Consider the following 14,517-nt stretch of genomic DNA (forward strand, 5'->3'; position numbering starts at 1 on the left):
TCCATGTTACATTATTGTACCAAGCATACACAAGTCATGCTTCCGTAAGTTAACAAGTATAGGTAAATAAAGATTTGTTCACCTCAATCATAGAGCGGAGTACCCACAACTGATGAGTAGTAATGTGCCTCCAACTCCTTCAGGCTTGCTGCTGCATCCTACTGTCCTGCCCAATCCTCCCCGGCTTTTTATCTGTTCCCTCTACCTGCTGAGCACCTCAACGTTCAGGCATAAACCCACAAACATGGCAGAAAGAGCTAGAGACAGAGAGTTGTACGTGAGCGCTAGCTACGATCGTGCTGCACATTAGCTACTGCTCATTCAGGGGAGCCAAGCAACGGCAAGCTGCACCTCATCTATGGCCACACCCATGGCATAGGTGTGATTTTGGGATGAGCCATACAAGGCACATTTGTTCCCTGCATTTAAACATGCGGTCAGACGCACGCAATGAAGGCCGCCATGGGTACCCCATGAAGTTCGAGTAGCCGCGCATGGTGACCAGTACTTGGAACAGACATGGGCAACGAAGGTGAATGGCTTGCATGCTGCAGCGTCAGAGGGAGGAAGCGGCGTGGTGGCGAGGGACCTCCCTGGGAGCAGCCGAGGGTGAGCGGGAAGATTCGGACCGGCCGCGCCGCGCGAGGGCTCGGTCACGCCAGCGGCCATAGCTCGTCCGTCGGGAGTTTGAGGCCACGCAGGATGGGTGCCGAAGGCGGCCGCACCTGGTGGATGTTGGCGGCAGCGAGCCAAGAGGATGGCGGTGGCGATCCAGGAGGATGGCGGCGGTGGCAAGCCAGGAGGATGGCGACGCCGGCGGCCAGGAAGCAGGGCGCGGGCGGCGGCCGAGGTAGGGATGCGGTGGTGGGGGTGGCTTCCGGTGCGTTGGTGGCGGAGAAGGGCGAGAGCCATGGCGGGGCGGGAGCTCGGCAATGGTGAGATCCGGCGCGGGGGGGAGGTGGGTCGGGGGGAAGTAGTGGACGACCGGTCGTGGGGTGGGATCTTTTTTTGCCGCGGGTTCGGGAGTTCTGGAGCAGCCTCATCGTCCCTATAAGAGGTGCTGTGATCAGAATAGCTATTCTAATCCTGGGATTAGAATAGTGCTACTATATATATATGGCTTCTACACAGCATCTCCATCATCATTATCAGTACATCCTACGCAGGTGAGTTAGGATGCACTTGATCCCAGGAAGGTATCTATCCTTCAAACAAGAGGAGTGCTTCAAACTAACAACAGTACATAATATCCAACAAAAGAGGGTCGTGCTACAGCAGCAGAATACATGGCTCAGTCTAGATATCAGCATGAATCAAGTTGTGCATATTTGCTGTTGGCATGAACCACATCGCCGCATGTCGGGTTTGCAAAAGCCATCCATCGCATGGAAGCTTGATGCCTTTCACACACTGAAGATTATCTGGCAACAAGCTGTGTCGACGAATCTCTGGATATGGTGATTCATGAAACCCATGGTATGATGTGTAAACACAGCCCCCCCCCTCGCGAATGGAAGTTGCATAGCACAGTAATCATCGCCGGTGATATGATCGATGATTGGTTGGATGATCGGATAATTGAGCCCGAGGAACAAGGAGTGGTTGCCGAGGCTGTAAACCCGCCTCCAGTTGAATACGCCTAGCCCAACGGAGCTGGGATCTTTCTCGAACACAAAGCAGCCATAGCCATCAATGTCACGAACGCCCCATGCATTGTACTGCATGTGGTTTGATGTAATGGTTTGGTCAATTTGGTACGTGCGAATGAGCATCAAATGACCGCCGTCAGCTGAACGAGCGATAAACCACCAGCCATCGGCTGGTATGATTCCAGGTCCTGGAATCATGAAGGCCAGCGCATTTGCGTCTGCTGCAACAATTCAAATTGGAGACCAAAAGGACAAAAATAAACAATCATGTTCAGAGTATGTGTGGAATCAAGATTATTATAACAGTGACACATATCATACACAGAGAATTGCAATGCCGTGGTCATAATCATACCCCAAGTTAAAAAAATATGCCAATGGCTTTCATATTCTAGCAATATGTCATGGTTCAAACATCATGTAACAATGAGAGGAAAACAGCTATGACAGCGCCTACTCATATTCTACCATAGCACTTACTACTACTACTACTGTTCTCATATCAACTCTAAGCAATAACATGTGTTGTTATAAAAATCTAGTAAACGGGAGTAACATATAGCAATCATGATGTTATGCTCATAATATGTATTCTAACAATCATTAGATGCCAATTGTTCTCATATCAACTCTAACAATAACATGTGTGGTCATAAAAATCTAGGAAATGAGAGGAACATATAGCAATGATGTGGTTATAGACATGCTATGCATTCTAAATTTGTAACAAATGAACAGGCAGTCGTATTCATAAGGTAAAGATGAGATGAGATAGAACAATTACACGACGATAGATTCCACCAGTATAGGCAGCCAATCTGTGCGTCGACCGCGTAAACGATGCCATCGTGCACTATAGCATCAGACAGAAATGTTGCCTCAATAGGATTGATGATGAGCCATAACCATGTATGGCGACCGGATTCCAGATAGACTAATCCCATGTTGAACAAGGCAGTGAGCTTGTAATCCATGTAGTCTTCTGATGGTGTGGGCACTTCACAGATTACAACTTTCTGCAAACAGAGGTCGAGCCAAAAGCTTGACGCGTCTCGTGCGTAGTAGGCAGGAGTGTCCGGTGGGCCGCGAGGCTCGATGGCGGCGGTATCCAACGATAGAAGGGTGATCTCTCGCTGGGTGTAGATATCCATGAGACGCCATGGACTACCGGCGTGGTGGATGAGGACGATCCAGTTGGTCTTCATGCCCGCACAGTAGTGGTCGCGCATGAAGGACAGGTGGACGGGTAGTGGTAGCATGTCGAGGTGCACCACGGCAACCTCCGTAGGATCGTCAAGTCGGTGTCTGGGCCACCTACGAGGATCGGGCATTAGCAAGCAGGGTGTCTTGAAAAGAGTCGGCCGGTTGCAGACGAGTAGACGGTACAAAGACACCGAGCATGTGGTCAGACGGACGGTGCTCAGTAAGTCCATACGACTATAGATCTGCTCCAAGAGAACATCGGGGAGGGAATTCCAATCGCGGCTCTGCGTGTCAGTCGGTTCTACCATTGGGGTTTTCGGTGCCTACGAGCCAGCGGGGAAGTGGATTCGGGCGGGCGAGCGAAGAAGCTTCTCGTGTGGCCGAGCAGTGAGCGGGGGGATATGGTACGCGTGAGCTACCAAGGAAGATGGCGCGGGCAGGCGAGCAGTGAACGGGGGTAAATGGTGTGCGGCCGACGATGGGGAAGAGAGAAGGAAGAAGAAGAGAGGAGGAAGAAGAAGAGATGGCAGTACTGGGTAAGGCTGATTTAGTAACACCAACATGCTGGTTCAGCTTATTAATTACGTGTCCCATTTGCCGCAGCGTGTATTGTCACTTCACTGCAAAGACTAGTTGAATAGTTCTCTCTGACCGAGATGGGGAATAATGGATCGCGAGGACTTCCTTTCTACAATATCCCTATGCCTCTACGCTCACTTCACTCATTTTGCTCCGTACCTAGTCACTTATTGAAATCTGTAGAAAGAAAAATACTCCGTATTCAGGAACAGAGGGAGGCTTTTACTCCGTACTATTTGGGAACAGAGGGAGTATCATCATATGGAGGGAACAGAGGAAGCTTGAAATATGAACATGTCAATGGGAGGGAGTAAGCCCCATGCATGCATGCATGCACGCAACATCTAACACTCACATGTACACATGGACGCACGCAACACTCACGCACCCATGCGGCACACAGCACATGACGCAACACACACGCTCACGCTCAAGTGCTCAACCTACTCCCTACGTCCGTGAAAGACCGTACGTTTAAAGATTTACACATTGACCAGGGCATAATTAACGCCCAAAAGTAGCAGACTTATGTGTGCATGCGACCATTGAGAAAGAAGATTAAATGAAGGCCATTGCATGCTGTAATTAAGGATAGACATGTAGCTTATACCTACAGCACAAGTTGGTGCATTAGTCAATCAATATCGATTTAGATTAAAGGCTAAATGCATTGGAAGTGTAGATGTACATCATGTACTACACTCTTTGTTTTATAGCCGATGTACACTCTTTGTTGGAAGACCGAGGGAGGACACGTGCATGCACTCACATACACAGCCAGGGCGGTTCGCGCGCAAGGGTTGGACTCGTGTTGCACCTGCGTAAAGTTTTGTTTAACTGATTTCTTTGCTCTGCCAACTGACAGGTGGGATCCAGAAACCAGGTGACAATTTAACCAGTCAACAAAGTGCCACGTCGACTATGTGGCCGGTCAGTAGGGTGCAATACGGTGCTCTACGATGAGCTAGTGGTCGTATAATTGCCGCAAAACTATATATAGTGACCGTAAAGAGCGTATTGTTACATACGTTGACCGCCAGTGTATTTTTCTCGTTTCAAATTAAGCCATATTAATCGGAAAGGACGCAGTATGGACTACTAGTACTAGTACTAGTACTGCTTTGATGTGTCCCGTCAACTCGCCGAACAAGGAGAAGCCTGCTTACTACGCCTCTCCCTCGCCCATGCGCACGGTTGTTCGCAGGACAAGGAGAGGGTTTTGACTACAACGCCCTCGCCCTCGCCCTTGCGGTAGACGTGCAGCAGTTCAATCGGTGTCAGATTGCCAGAAGCATATTGTACTGTAGTATCATCATTGTTGGACCTTCCGAAGAGGCGAAGAGCCAAGTGCAAGGTTCACACGAGTACGAACTGTTGAACCTCCTGAAGAGGCAAAGAGCCAAGCACAAGGTTTTATAGGAGTTGTCGTCCTAGTAGGAGTGTACTACAACTATAGCGAATGATGCTATTGTATGATGCCGCCACGTCACGTATATCCAAAGCTGTGCCACCTTTTTTTCTTAAAGAGCGTGTTGGAGCCCGTGCAATAACTACACAAGTTGCACGTACACATAACACATTTACTAGTAATAAATTCTAAAGGACAAATGCCAGTATGCCACACAAGTTCATCTCCAATTCATGTGATAAATTTGTGCACGACTAGTCTACATATATTCACAGCGCTACCGTTCACAATTATCGTACTCCACTTACACGTTATAGATGGGCTACATGTCCTCCTACAGGTTCCAGTCCCAGGTGTTCTTCATGGATGGCACGATCCATAGCGGTGGGCAACGGGAATCATTGTCGCAGCTTTCTAGTCTGGTTCCACACGATGGAGACTCATCCAAGCTGAAGCGGCATAAATCAGGGATAGCGTATCCCAGCATGTCGTTCATCCGGCGGTGCGCACTGAAGACACAACCATGCTTCATGAACGGCAGGCCTTCTGTGTCATGCACGGAAGGTGGCATCCGCTTCACAATGGGGTAGTTGTCCCTGATGAAAAGCGAGTACTCTCCAAGAGTGTTCCTCGGCACCCACGTAGCATCACGGGGGTTGAACTCGGCGCCGTTCATCTGGTACACGCGGCATCCAGATCTGCAACACATGGTGACGTACATAGTCAAGGTCCATGCATAATAATGTTGTGCTCAAATATGGCGGTCAGTAATACTGTGCAGCAAATAGTACTACTCCGGTATAGAGGAAGTAAAATAACCGGCTTATTATATATAGCCACTCTTGGCTACATGGATGAGATAGTAAGACATGGAAAAACAAAAATGGTGGCAGCTAGTGGGTTCAAGTCTTCAAGGGCCTAGCTAGATATACGCGTCCTCTAAGGTAAAAAGTACTCCTACTGGTACTACAAAGTATACTACTAGTACAACAATGAAAGAGAAGGAGAGAGGGTTAAAAAATGGAATACCTGGGTAGATGGCGACGGTCCGATCGTGGTAGATTGTGTGACCATGTTGCACATCAGTGGTACCATGGGTAACGACTGCTAAGATAGTTTATCCCAATATGCCAAAGTCAGCTACAAGGTTCCAGGTTAGACCAAATCACGGATGCAAATGCACATCTAGGATCGGCGATCTTATTTTGATCGGGGGATGACTGGTCCCTACAAAATAATGGAGTACCATTAGGGATGCAAATGATGATTTATGCATTCCGTTTATAATCTCCCGTACCGTAGGATGGCAACCAGATGAAACAAGTCCCCTGGCTTGTCACCGTGAAGATGCGGCCTAGATGGCGCACGGCGTCTTCGAACGTGTAGGGGTACAAATCTGTCGCCGCCAACATGCGCCAACATCTGCCGTTACTGCCTCTTGCATTGATGGCAATCCTTATGCCTAACACCATGATGAGATAGTAATCGCCATAGCCGCGTCGCTTGGTCGGCGGGTCCGCAATTGCTATCTTCTTCAATCTCATGTAGGCATCATCATACATATTCAAGCCCAGCCAGTCCGGAAGGCCGATCCCAACGGTGGAGAAGGGGTCTACCGGAACGGCCGCACTGATGTGGATGTTGTGCAAAATGATGGTGGTATCCGGCCGGAGGTATGCAAGCCAATCTTCGTTGGCACCGACCCAGACCTATATATAAGACGGTGGGCAGCGGGGAAATTACGGGATGGAAATGAAATAACTAAGTACTACATGATCAAACTCCATTACTGACCTGCTCATCCGACAAAATCCGACTACCTCTCAATGTCGGCAACTCTAGCGGAGTCAACGTGCAACCATGGCCAGGGAGTGGTGGATTGTTCGAAGGATTGTCCCATAGAAGAACCTTCTCCTCGAGGACGCATGGAAGACCAACAGGCATGTCCTATTTAAGCAGTGTCTTGAAAAAAGTTGGTGCAGGAAGCACCGAGTCTTGCGGCGGTGAGGACGTCAGAGCGGCGTGTGATTTCTCCCACGGGATCGTCGTCCAAGGTCTCCCAGCCCCGACGAGGAGGAGAACCGCCTAGCGAATCCATGGGAGCAGCGACGAACTGCCTTCTCTTCGGGGGGAGGGAAACTGGCGAGGAGGAGATAAGAGCGTAGTAACCGCAGGGCCTCGTCCCTTCCAACTGTAGATCGTTCCTCAGCGAAGGGGTGAGGCTATTATTTACTAGGGACAATTCCATTTCTCCCCCTAACTTGAGCCACCACCTGGCATTTGCCCCTAATTTTCAGGTATGCTCAAAAATACCCCTCTTCCGTCAAGTCACCTTATAGAAATGCCCTTGCCGTCCGGTCAAAGGGCTTTGACCGTCTAGTGAATAGTAACATGGTGAACATTAAATTTGAAAAAATAGCAAAAAAATTTGAAATTTTGTCGGCTCGAAGATACTCAAGGGCGCAAGGTGCGTACAAATTTTCAAGCTATTTGGACATTCCAGGAACTCGTGGGAAAGGAAAAAATGTAAATCTATACGCTGTGAACAGTAAATTACAAAAAAATAGCAAGAAAAATTTAAAAAGTATGAATTTTTCTGGCATCAAAGAGGCTTGGGTGCGCAAGGCGCTTGCAATTTTTTTTAATCAATGACATGCGAGGTGCTCTAGCAAAAAAAATAGTGCATTTTTCAGAGTTTTTTTCTGCGCCAAATATAGTTTTTTTTCTCCACGAGCTCCTACAGTGTCGAAACACAACAAAAATTTGCATGCACCTTGCGCACCCCAGCCTCTTTGATGCCAAAATTTTTCATATTTTTTTGAATTTTCTTACTATTTTTTTTGAATTTACTATTTACAGCGTACATTTTAAAGTTTTTCCTTTGACACGAGCTCCTGGAATGTCCAAACTGTGCCAAAATTTGTACGCACCTTGCTCCCTTGAGTATCTTCGATCCCACAAAATTTCAGATTTTTTTGATTTTTTTTTGCTATTTGTTTCGAATTTACTGTTCACCATGTTACTGTTCATCGGACGGTCAAACCCCTTTGACCGGACGGTAACGGCAGAAAAGGGCATTTCTGCAAGGTGACTTAATGGAAGAGGGGTATTTTTGAGCATACCTGAAAATTAGGGGCAAATGCCAGGTGGTGGCTCAAGTTAGGGGGATAAATGGAATTGTCCCTATTTACTACTAGTACTCCCTCCGATTCTTTTTACTCTGCGCATAAGAGCAGACCCGGATACCAAGGCAGGGGCTCGCTGCATGCTTTCTGGACGGAAATACCCCTGGCGCATGGATGGGAGGAGCTAGCAGCTATAAATGCCCCATGCAGCCCATTGGTTGTCCGCCCGCGTTCTCCTCTCTCTGCATGCTGCATGGATGTCTCCCTCTCTCTCACATGACTGCATGCGGTGGCGCTGGCCTATGAGAAGCTCGTGTGGAGATAGCAATCTTCTCTCTAGAAGAGATTTTTTTGAAAGAAAGGGATTATGGAACGTTATGGGATTGCATTATACTGTAAATAATAGCACTAGTAAGAATTTTTTGGCACTAGGTAGTAGTTTTTGGCGTGGATTAAGAATTTTTGGGTATGTTTTTGCCATTTTTGTACACGCCAACTAGTGTCAAAAAATGTCATACATTATGTGACGGAGGAGTACGTACTCGTACTACAGCAGTACTAGTACTACTTTTCTCAACTAGTAGTGCGATGTACTGTACTTCTAGTCTAGTCTAGTATAATGCACCAGTTTTGAACTCTTGAATCTCAGGGCCAAGGAGCTACAGTTGGAAGTGGAGGGTACTACTGTTCTCTAGAACCATCGATGTACTATCAATGCAGGGGAAATACACCTGCATAGTGGACTAGTGGGTACTCTCGATGCTCTATTCAGCCGCTCCTCTCACGTAGCTAGCCTACTCAGCCGCTCCTCTCACGCACACACTAGCAGCCTGTTTATCAGCGACGGTTACTGCGGGGGCAGAACATTTGAGTTATTTGATACAGCGAGACTAGGCTTTTCGCTTCCATTTGTGGAGGTGTAATGGATCTCGTCGAACTTTGTTAGTAGTTCCTTCTTTATGAATGAGATGAAGCAAAGCTTTTGCCTCCGTTTCAAAAAAAACACGTCAAGAGGAATTTCTTTTATAGTAGAGCCGATAATGGAGTGAAGTCCATGCTTGCAACGCCACAAGCTACAGAGTAGTAGTACTTCCTTGGTCTAGGTGTGTAAGTCATCTTACGTTGTGCATCGCGACCAAGGCGGAGAGGAAAACGAGAAAACTTAATGTATTTTTGCTAATTAATAGCATTGCATGCAATGAACTAACCACTGCATATGTTATGTTTGGTAGTCTCAAGTCATTGAAAGCATGCACAACCCACATATCTTATTGGTTGATATGCCACAAAACAAAAAACGAGAAGGGAGTTAATGTACGGTGCCTAAGTGTTTTGGGATTATTTGGTTTTCGTAAGGTGACTTACACACCTAGACGGAGGGAGTAGAGCACTTTATGTACAGAGCCATATTGCACAGCTCCCAATGCCCCGCCAGGCCTTTCCGGCTCCTCGGGCTTAATTGGGAGGCACTAGTTTAAATATGCTACTAGCTGATGACGAAGCTGCAAGCGAGGTGCGGCTAGGGCGAGCACGCGAGCCACGGGATGCTGGGAAGGAAAACCCGTTCACGTGGCTAGGCTGTCCAGTGCACCCAGATTGTGGGGCCGCACGTCCGTTTGACTTCAAAACTCAAACTACCCGTGTAAAATATTGGCTCGCAGCGAAGTGTAGTAGTACTATTTTTTAAAAAAGGCCGCCTGCGTTCGGCCGGGATCGAACCCACAAAACGAGGTATACACTCCCGCAACCACTAGTAGTACTCGTTGGAGTACAACGTAACCTAGAATCGCCTTTTGTCGCTAGTAGTACGTACATTGTTCCTTACAAGAAACCCCTATCATCTGTTGCTGGCTATAAGCCAGTGCCATGTCATCTACAGCCCATCTTATAGCTAATATGTACAATAATAGATCAAAAGAGTGTACTACTTTTTTATTATGTGGCCCACTTCTCATTCTCATAAAGTGCCTAGGAGCACGTGCTAGAGCTGGCTCTTCACGAAGAGCCCGCTTACCTTCTCTCTCCTCTTCTCTTTCCTCCAACTAAGCAGAAATATACTAGTTTATTTCTTATAGCCCGCTGACTCAGCTCTATTGTACTTGCTCTAATAATGCAAGAAACCACTAAAATGCCAAGAAACTACTACCACTTGCATACGTGGCAGACTTAAGATAAGACTACCTTATCAACCATTGTACATGCTCTTACCAACAAAAATCCTCAAGTGACCTCCTACCTCCGGCCCGTCCACCTAGTCATCCTCGGCCATGGGAAGCAGCTACCGCCATCGGCAGAAGGCGAGGTCAAAACCACCGGCGGTGCGGAGCCCATGTTGCGGCAGCCCGAATGCCAGCTCCGTCCGGCGCTCGTGGTCGCTAGCTAGCCAAGATAGCTCCGTCCAGCTGCTTGTCTGCAAGGTTTGCTAGCTAGATTGGCACGGCAGCGCGGCGGCTTGCTCGTGCGCGCCGTGCTAAGGCCAGCCATCTGGCTCGAGCGAAGGCCAGCGCGGCGGCTTGCTCGCTCGTGAGTCATGCTCGGGCCAGCCTGCCAACCCGTGCGGAGGCCAGCGCGGCATCCGGCCCGTCCGGCGGAGCGGCGGCCAACTCGCTCATCACCGGTGCCACCGACGAACACGCATTAGTACTGTTTGAAGTAATGTTCAGGAAAAAAATGATTTGAGGGGGAATAACGGGATAGAAGGTCAGATGTGGGTCCCTCGTGTCAACGGTCAAACAAAATGTGTTGGTTTAAGCTGCCTCGTCAGCACGGACATGTGGGCCAACCCTGTCATAAATGGGTTTAAACGAACCTAATCGGTAGGAGTACTAGGTAGTTTTTGGCATGGATTAAGAAATTTTGGGTATGTTTTTGCTATCTTTTGTACAATAGATTCTTCCTAGGGCTGGTTGAAAGTGGTAATTTTTTGTTAAATACTCTACATATTGTAAGTAGGAGTGAAAGTTAAGCTTTGGAAGCCAATAAGCAAGGCTAGTTACATAGTGCATATGTGTACATGATTGAAAGTAAATATCAACCATGAGTGACTAATATCTTGATGGAAAACTCGAAACTATGGAATACTAGGAAAAAATGCATGGTTGGAAATACTAGCAATGTTCATGTCCGTTGCAACAAATAATAATTAGAATAATACTTATTCACAAACTTGGTACAAAACACTCTAATTTTGATATACATATGTCACTAGAGATATATTATGTTTCAATTAGAATATATTCCTTGGGCTGTTTTGGTGAGGTCAGGGAGGGATGTGGTTGGTTTTAAGATACTAATTATGGGTTTTTCTGCAAATTGGTAGACAAGTGGGATGTTGGTGAGAAAAGGCAACAACTTACCTCACAATCGTTATATGTAGATCTAATGGTCAAAAATGATGGATGGCAGACACACCAGCATCACCAACTTAGTCTTGTGTAGGAGTACTAGCAAGATCCGTGCATTGCACGGAACATCAAGATGCATTTTTTTATAAAACACTTGTTGTGATTGACCCTTGCGAGAGTACATGTGTAAAAACTAATGATATCTCGAGAAATATGAGATAAGGTGAAGAGGAGTGGGGTGTGGTGGTGGTTGATGGTCAGACTGAGCGGAGGCATGGGGATTGACGACGCCGACAGCGGCCACCAGGCCAGTTTGTTCCAGAGGCTTTCTTTCTTAATTGCTCAACAATGAGGTTTGTTGGAGATAAGGATGAACGAGGGAAGGCCTTGTCTGCAAATGTGGAGAGGGGTGCGAGTATCTTTTAGTTTAATTTCCATCCCCGTCAGATATAGATCGGACGTTCTATATTACAAGATGGCACGCGTACCATCATCACCAACTCGGTTTTTTATAAGAGAAAAAATATAAGTATGGAGATACAAACGTATTATCGATATTTGCTTCCGTAAACTAGCATCTACATTCTATTCAACGCCTCGTCATGTGGGGCCTTAGCACAATGACTTCTCGACTGTGTAAAACAAAAAATTTCCCGTCGCCGACAAGGAAGGGGTGACGGCGGTGCGCTTTTTGGCTTGCTCTAGTCCTAGTAGTCATACTAGGTGGTCTAAGCACGTGTAGATTTATTCTTTTTCACGTCTCATGTTCGTCATACTGCCACGACTGTTGATGAATAGACGGCAAGTTATTCACGGGGAAACCCTTGTTGAGCGTGTTTGCGAGAGAGAGAGAGAGAGAGTGATATGTTAGAGACTGAGGCAATGAAACAGATTCTTTGTGTCTATGTGTGTGGAGGATAGAGAGAGACATGTACATGGGGCTTTGTGTTGTGTAACGTGGAGACACATGTACATAATTAGAGAGTGAGTGTGTGAGATACACATGCGGACATGAGAAGAGATGAGGATCCAGATAAATGGGTGTTTGTGCGTGTCTGTGTGTGTTTGTGTGTGTTTGTGCACACGTTTGTGTGTGAGAGGGAGAGAGTGTATGTGGAGTAGAGAGACCACTGATGATGTAAACCTAATATAAGGGAAGGGGGAATTGTGTGACATGTGTAGTAGCGAGATAGCATGGGTGCGGGCAGGGGAGCAGACTATTTGAAAGAGATATCGAGTGTGTGTGTGTGGAAAGAGGGGTGTGAGAGCGAGAGAAAGAGAGAACTAGCGACGGGGAGAGAGAGAGGGGGGAGAGGGGGCGAGAGGGGTCGTTTGTGTCCATAAATGGCGTATAGATAGGGAGACAATGTTGATGTTGTCCGAAATTGGCCTATGAACGGAGACACAAAAGAAGCGAGTCATCGTGTGTGTGATAGAGACTTCATGAGAGATCTAGAATAGATGGTGTAGAGAACAATGTGCAAAATCGAAAACGATTATACATTAGGGAGCTATGCAAAGAGTCCCGACATATATGTATACAGGGAGCTACCCTTTGGTTGAAGAAAACAGTAGTCGTTTCCTAAAAAAACAGGAAAAAACGGTAATCTTTTTTTTCGAGAGTACGCCAATGACGTACCATATTTTTATAGACGAAAGAGAGTTAATGTATAAGAAGCCCATCCCTGATGCGAACATCAAGGGTGGGTGACACACACCTACTCGACTCCGAAGCACAACTAATCTAATTTCTCACAAAACGTTGTAGACGTCCCGCTCCAAGCCCTGCCATATGCCATGCCGTGATTTCCTCGAACACAAGATTGGGGATGAGGGGTGCAGGTTTCTTCTGCTCCTGTCTGTTGAAAACCCTGGCATTTCTTTGCTTCCAAAGAGTCCAAGCCACTGCCGTCACGAGAGTGTCAAAGCCTCTTCTGTTCGCTCCACTAAACTTCTTCCTTTCTCTCATCCACCAAGCAGGGAAGGTGTCATTCGTAGTAGTGCCTACCACATTAAGTCCGAGCAGGTCAAACACACGCTGCCACACCTCTTGTGCAAAAGTGCACTTGGCCAGTATGTGGTCCACGTTATCCTCCGCTTGCAAACACGTGAAACATGGCGACGGCTGGTCTTGCAGGCCATGACGTGCCCGTCTATCCGATGTCCACAATCGATATTGTAACGCCAACCAAATGAACAGCTTGCACTTTAAGGTCGCCCAGCTTCTCCAAGTGCAAGCCGCCGTTGGTGATTTCTGCAGGCCCGAGCAAAGATGGACCGATTTTGCCGAGTAGCTCGCCGTATTCGTTGCCGGCCAAGTGAACCGGTCCGGTTCATTTGCATCTCTATGCACCGAGGCGATTGCGTGGCAGAGGTGCATACACTGCAACTGGGCAGTGAAGGTAGCCATGGCATCGCAGTCCTCGTACCACCTGTTCTTCGTAAGAGCCTGAAGGACTGTCCGGCTGTTAATGATTCTCCTAGGCACCGTCTCCATCAAGCGCGGTGCGATATCTGCCACTCCAGCTCCTCGTATCCACTTATCTCTCCAGAACAGGACGCTGTCACCCCTTCCAACCTCAATCCTAACCATGCTTTCAAAAACAGCTCTTGCATCACAGTCAGCCGCCATAGCTAAGCCTTGCAATGGTCTGCTAGGATCAGTCCTTCTTAGCCACTCCCACCTCACTCTCAGCGCCAGAGCCTAGGCTTTCATGTTCTTTATCCCTAAACCTCCGAACTTCTTTAGTCGGCACACTTGGTTCCAAGCCACGAGACATTGCCCTCCGTTACTTTTGTCCTTCCCTGCCCAAAAGAACGACCTCATCCATTTATCCATTTCCTCGAACACCCAATCAGGCACATCAGTGATCATCAAGTGGTGCACAGGCCTAGCTGCAACAACGGACTGAACCAAAACTAGACGACCTGGTCGCTGAATAAGTCCTCGTTGCCAGGCAGGGATCACTTTCCGGACTTGGTCAAGCATAGGCATCCATTCAGCGCGCGTTAAATTCCGGATTGCAAGCTGTAGACCGAGGTATTTGCAAGGAAATTCGGCAAGTCCACAGTACAACAATCCGGCCACCCTTGCCTTATCTTCCTGATCCCCACGGATCAAAAACGGTAATCTTAACGTTGGGCGCAAAGCCTGGTCTCGCGACGGGCTTGCAGCCGTCGGATGGCCGGGAGGCCGAGCAGTGTGTGTC

The sequence above is a fragment of the Triticum urartu genome, chromosome 4A (genome assembly GCF_056163025.1).
Source record: "Triticum urartu cultivar PI428250 chromosome 4A, HENAU_Tu73, whole genome shotgun sequence".
Lineage (NCBI taxonomy): Eukaryota > Viridiplantae > Streptophyta > Magnoliopsida > Poales > Poaceae > Triticum > Triticum urartu.